The sequence below is a fragment of the Chenopodium quinoa genome, unplaced genomic scaffold, assembly GCF_001683475.1.
Source record: "Chenopodium quinoa cultivar QQ74 unplaced genomic scaffold, ASM168347v1, whole genome shotgun sequence".
NCBI lineage: Eukaryota > Viridiplantae > Streptophyta > Magnoliopsida > Caryophyllales > Amaranthaceae > Chenopodium > Chenopodium quinoa.
The window spans coordinates 1,787,068-1,793,650 of NW_018743920.1; the positions used below are offsets into that span (position 1 = coordinate 1,787,068).

At 32.9% G+C, this 6,583-nt stretch overlaps 1 long non-coding RNA gene across 1 annotated transcript; it reads right to left on the reverse strand.

Annotated features, from left to right (window-relative positions):
- Positions 1 to 3,933: 3,933 nt before the first annotated feature.
- On the reverse strand, positions 3,934 to 5,181 carry LOC110687590. The gene is made up of 2 exons (XR_002504450.1): positions 4,748 to 5,181; positions 3,934 to 4,124 (listed from the first exon to the last, which is right to left on the reverse strand). It is a non-coding gene; the product is annotated as an uncharacterized LOC110687590 (long non-coding RNA).
- Between the last annotated feature and the right edge of the window lie 1,402 nt (positions 5,182 to 6,583).

Below are 6,583 nucleotides of genomic sequence, written 5' to 3' on the forward strand. Positions count from 1 at the left end.
GTTCCTAATCTCTCTTTTTGAGTGCACATTAAAAGAGATCGTTGTGTTAAATCTTGGGGGGCAACGCCATCTCCGATTGCATCATAATCGGGGCGAATTTTGCTTCTAAGACAGTGTTCCTAACACGTCACAATATTATACATACATTAAGAAATTTGGCTCACATTTCAATCTTTATTTTTCTGATTTTACAGTATCTTTTCTTACAGGTTACATCGAGGTGCATTCAAAACCCTTCTCATCTCTGCCAAAGGATCAAATCAATTAAAAGATTAAGCTAATTAATAGAATCATATGAATGATTGAATGATTTTATATTTTATCACGCCCCATCATATGAGATTTTTTTGCTCAAATATTATGCCAAAAGATCAACTCAACTTAAAGTTATAAGCTAATAACGCAATGGTTAGAGTAGTCTTAGAATTGGTTTTTATACTCTATCATTCTCTACCCTCTTTTCTTAATTTCTCTCTAAGATTTATGTAAATTACTATTTTTTTTTATTTGTTTGAAAATTTGAATATTTCAGACCCTCCTATGCCGTAAATTTTTATGTTTTTGGTATTGAAACTACATCGTTTGTTGAGTGAAATGAGTGTCCTTCTGGTAGAATTAAATTAGTTTTAGTTAAGTTGTTTGAATTTCGTCCAATTAAATTGTTAGAAGATTTACTAGTATTAGGAATAAACAAATATGTAAATTTATCAACTACAAATGAAAATCATTTCTACAACTACAAGGCCTACAATAGATCATACTATCATAGACCCCTCGTTAAACGAGGAATGCTGAAATCATTATGAATTATGATGTGAAAAAAGGACATAAGATATTTTCGAATTGCAATGATAGTAGTTTTGCTATTATATACTTGTATTATTCTATTCAATTCAATTCAATATGTTTGTTTGATTATTATAACAATTAATCAATCTTGTGACAAATTTTTTCCTTAGAAAAAGGAATTGCTAGATGGTGGATCACATACATTGTTTTCCATGTAGGTCCATCTTTGAATTCCTAATCTTATTTTCAAATTTTAGGTGGGGGACTAGACCATGTATGATGTATGTATGTTGACAAGTTAATGCTCTGCGTGGTTAAGATCTTATATTACGGAATAACACTTAAGGCATAATCATGGAAGATATTTAATACAATTGATTACACCACATCGTTGGTCTATTAATCTATTATACATGTAGGGTTGTCAAAAGCGACCCGACCAAAAAAAAAACTATCCGTTTTAAATTGTAACCGGCCTAATTTAATTCGAAAAATTCAGGACACAAACCCGATTTGGTAACTGACTTGAACTCAACCTAAATCCGAATTTGACAAACCCAACACCGATTTGACTAGACCTAAACTCAATCCGACAGTGATTTTACCAGATTTGAACTCAAATTGACCCCAATTTAATCCGACTTGAACTCAACCCAATCCAGAATTTACCCGACAAATACCCAATGGCCAATTCAATATGACCCGTTTTGATCCGAAATGATATTAACCAGACATGATTTTAACCCAATATGTTTCAAACCAAACATAATTTTAAATCCAAACTATTAATGACCTTCCTTTTTTTGACTTAAACATAATTACTTCGATTTATGTAATTGCTTACTTCGTTATTCATTAAGAACTTCTTTTTTTTTCCTTAAACATAACATGACCATAACTGGCTATCACCTATTAATGTATCATTAGTTCATTATTTATCGTCTCACTTATAAGTCATCAATAATTTAATATTAATTTGGCTTAAAAATAAAACTGATACAAGAACTAATCTAATGAGAAAAACTAATAAGTGTTAGTGACAATAATATGAAATAGGAATAACTGGATAGTAACCCAATAATAAGGTTGTAACGCAATAATAACTCTGGTTTAAGAATGACCTTATTTGAATATTGAATTCGGTCAACCCGACCCAATTCAACCAAAGTCGAAAAGAATCTGAATTGGAATTTATCCGATACTGAATCAACCATATCCTAATCAAACTAAACCGAATTGAACTCAACTCAACCCAAAGTCATCCAACCCAAAATTAACCTAGTCAAGCCCATTTTAATTTGAACTCATTACGAATTTAACCAAACCTTATTATATGAACTGAACAGAAGCTGATCCAACCTAAACATAACTCTGATTGGACAGATCTTGACAGCAAAATTGACCTGACCTGACCTGAAATTGTCCCGACCCTAACCGAGGTGGGTTAAAAGAGTAATCTTAACCCAAACAGACCGGACTTGTCGTAGGCCAACCCACAACGATCCATTATGTTTAGAGGTGTGCATAAACAGGATCGGACCTGAAAACCGACTTGAACCGTACCTGTTGGGACCGGACCTAATCCGGACCTGTAGATTCAGGTCCAGTCCCGGTTCTTAAAATTCAAGGTTTCCGGTTCTGGTCCAAAACCGAGGTTTTCAGGTCCGGACCTGAAACCCGGTAAATTTATATATTTTTTTTTTTAAAAAAAAAAATATCAAAAATCAAAACAGGTCTATTCAGGTCCATATACAGGTCTATGCAACAGGTCTAAAAATCAAAAAAAAATTGTGATTGATAATTTGGGATTGTATGTAATTATTAAATTATGCAACAGGTCTAAAAATCACAAAACAGGTCCATATGCAGGTCCAACAGGTTATTTATTAAAAAAAATAAAATAAAATAACAAAACAGGTCTATTCAGGTCCAAACCCGGACCGGACCTGATTTTTCAGGGCTGACCCGGAAGCGGACCTGTTGAATCAGGTCCGGTCTCTGGTCCTCAAAATCCCCTAATTCAGGTCCCAGTCCCAACAGGTCCGGTCCAGGTCCGGTCCGGTTTTGGACCGGTGAACACCCCTATTATATTACCTAAATTAACACCCCTAATTATACGGAATAACTTCAGACGAAAACAGTATTACTTGTATAATCGTATTTTATTTAATTTAGCAATCATTTTGTTATTGATCAATTTTTTGCCTTACGATGTAATTTGTCTCATTTAATCCAAAACAGTTTTAAAAAAAGTAAGATAATAATAAGGCAATAAATATGAGATGAAGAGAGGTACGCAGTAGTATTAATAATAAAATAGTACCAAATTTAAACGTGAATTTGTAATGTATTGCTAGGCTTAAAATATATATATATATATATATATATATATATATATATATATATATATATATATATATATATATAATGATCACCACTGGAAAAAATAGTTGTATGTGAAGGGTAGGGTTTCAAGGACGAGGTGGAGGTGGCTGATTTTGGTTGTTTTTTTTTTTTTTTTTTTGGTGTTTAGAGAGCCACAAAAGTGGGTGATGAGAATCGATCCCAAGATCTCCTAGAATCAGGAGGGAAGCTCTAACCACTTAAGCTATACCTCACTCTTAGGTGGCCGGTTTTGTGATTTGATTGTAATTTTTACTTCTAATCAAAATGATATATGCAATCATTTTCTTAAAAAAAACGGAAAATAAAAATTTAATGATTTGACTGTAAAATTAAACTTCTAATCCGAATGATATATGCAATCATTTTCCTAAAACAAGTACGGAAAATAAAATTTAAATATCAATAGACTTTCTCTACGAGGTGACACTAGACGAAAAAGGTAATTTGGCACCGGTTCAAAACCCCCCTAAGGCACCGGTTTTGAACCGTTGAGGATTTGAGGGATGTCAAATCCCCAAAAATTTGGCACCGGTGCCAACTAAAGCATTTTGGCACCGGTTAACCGGTGCTAACTACACGCTTTGGCACCGGTTAGGTACCAAATGTAAATGCCGCGCTGTTTTTTTTTTTATTTTAACTACAATTGGCACCGGTTAACCAGTGCCAATTATGCCTTCAAACAGTAAAAAAAAAAAAATTATTTCAGCATACAATTTATTCATCAATCCAATTTCAGCATACAATCCAAAACAAGAAATCGAACAAGGCTATATTCATCAAATAAATTGTTATTTTACAATTTATTAAAAAAAAAACAGAGAAATTGCTGAATTTGTAATTTTACAATTTACAACCCAGAAACTTCGAACTTCATACTCGGCAAATTCACGACCTTCAAACCGAAAATTAAAAAATCAGAAACTTCAAACCTGCATCAATTAAAACAATAAAATCAGATAAATTCAACAAAAATCGAACAAATAAACCCACAAAATCGAACAAATAAACCCCAAAAAAATCGAAAATCAATAGAACAAATAAACCCAAAAAATCGAACAAAAATCGATCAAAAAAACCCCTTAAAAACGAACGATTAACCCAGATAAATTCAACAAAAAAAACCAAAAATAAATAGAACAAATAAACCCCAAAAAAATCGAAAATAAATCGAACAAATAACCCCAAAAAATCGAACAAAAATCGAACAAGGCACTAAGATTCAACCCAGATAAATTCAACCAAAAAAACAAAATATAAATAGAACAAATAAACCCAAAAAAATCGAAAGCCAATCGAACAATTAAACCCAAAAAATCGAACACAAATCGATCAATTAAACCCCATTAAAAACGAACGATTTCGCACAAATACACCCACAAAGATTCAACCCACAAAACCCAGAAACCTAGAAAAAAAAAAAGACAAAACCCAGAAACCCTAAGAACACAGAAAAAACCGAGCAAAATCGTGAAAAAACCCAGAACCCAGAAACCCGAAAACCCAGAAATTACCCTGATTCAAGAACCCAGAAACCGAAAAACCCATAAATTACCCAGATTTAAGGCGGCGGCGATGTTTGTTGTGGTTGACGACGACAGCTTGGTTGTTGTGCTTGGTTGGAGAAAGAAGAACAGAGATTAGAGGGGTCAAAGAAGCAGAACGAGATGAGAGAAGAACGACAATTTAAAGAAGAAGAATAGAGGTGAGAGAGAAGAGATCGAGATGAAAGATGAGAGATTAGGAAGGAGAGCATGCAATTATTTCAGAGGTAGAGAGAATGAAAAACGAAGAAGCTGCTTGAATGAAATACTGAAAAACGAAGAAGTATTATATATTAAGGAATTGAAACCCGGTTTTTTTTGTCATAAATGGCACCGGTTTGAACAGGTGAACAGGTGCCAACTCTCTTCCATACCATTTTTTAATTTATTTTTATTTATTTTTTTTTTAAGTTGGCACCGGTTTGAACCGGTGCCAATTACAGGATTTGGCACCGGTTTTAGTTCGAACCGGTGCCAACTCTCAATTTTTCACTCCCGCCCATTTCTTTTGGCACCGGTTTTAAAGAACCGGTGCTAAAAGGGGGTGCCTATTTCATTTTTCCTACTAGTGTGAACATCTAATGTTTAATGTATAGAATGATAATGTATTCATTGTTTTAGTTTATTGTTTTAGTTAATTAATTAATTTCTAGAATTAAATGCCAACAATTGTTCATTATGACTTTAGGAGTACTTATCTACAGTTCTACACGCATATACATAAACATATACTTTTAAAATAGGACCTTTTGTTTTAATCCTTGAGCTTTTAGAGTGTTTCATGTTCAGTTGATTTTCACTTTTTTTTTTTTTTTTATATTTATTTATTAACGTAGTTAATCTTATCTTAAATTTTATTAAAAATTATTAATGACACTTATTGCACCCCAATCAATAGTTCGTGGTGTGCCAATTACTAATTAAAGTTCAGGATGTTTAGTACACTTGTATTTATAGTTCAGGCTGTTGATGCGCAAAATACATGTTGATCTTCATGATCAGTTTAGTTTGTCAATCAAGGGGGTAAAATAGACTTTTCCATCATTAAACTGGGGACAATATGGTAATATCCCATGGTGTGACTCATCCTCTTTGCCACTTATGCATTTGACGTGTGAATGATGGTGAAATTGGTCGTTACGGCACAATTTTGCCGTTAATTCACTTGCTTGTACATGTGCCATAAATGCACCCATTTTAATGTTTTTTGTTTTATTTTTTTTTCATTTATGTATGTCATCCAACTACCCCTTGTAAATATTGAATATTTATAATTGTTCACAATTAATGTATTGAATGTTCAAAAAAAGTATGTATCAATATTTACTTTATTCTAATTAGTTTTAACTTCGGTATAATATGTTTTAATACCAACTATTTATAATACCACTTTGTAATGATACGTAATTAATTAATTCCAAATTACCCTATTAGGCATTAGTCATTGTTATTGCGTTTCATTACAAAAAATAATTAGACCGTCAAAAAACGGAAAATTCGGTTGTTGTTATCATTAATCTTATATTAGAATAATTGATAATTTGATATTGGGTAACTGAGTATAGAATGTAGTTTAATTCGGGGAGCCCAATATTGCAATTTGTAAGTATGTGAAGCCCAATATAGCAATATGGGTCAAAATTCAGTAATGGTGAGGGCTTGAATTTCATCTCCGATTTCACAAATCCGATTTGCATCATCTTCCAGACAAGGCTCCTCTCTGCACCTAACACCGCTTCCCTTATCTTGCAAAACACTACCAATGCACCCACCAACTACGGGCGAATCATTACAGTTCTCCATGGCTAGTTTAGAGGATTTACAATTCTAACACATACACAAACACA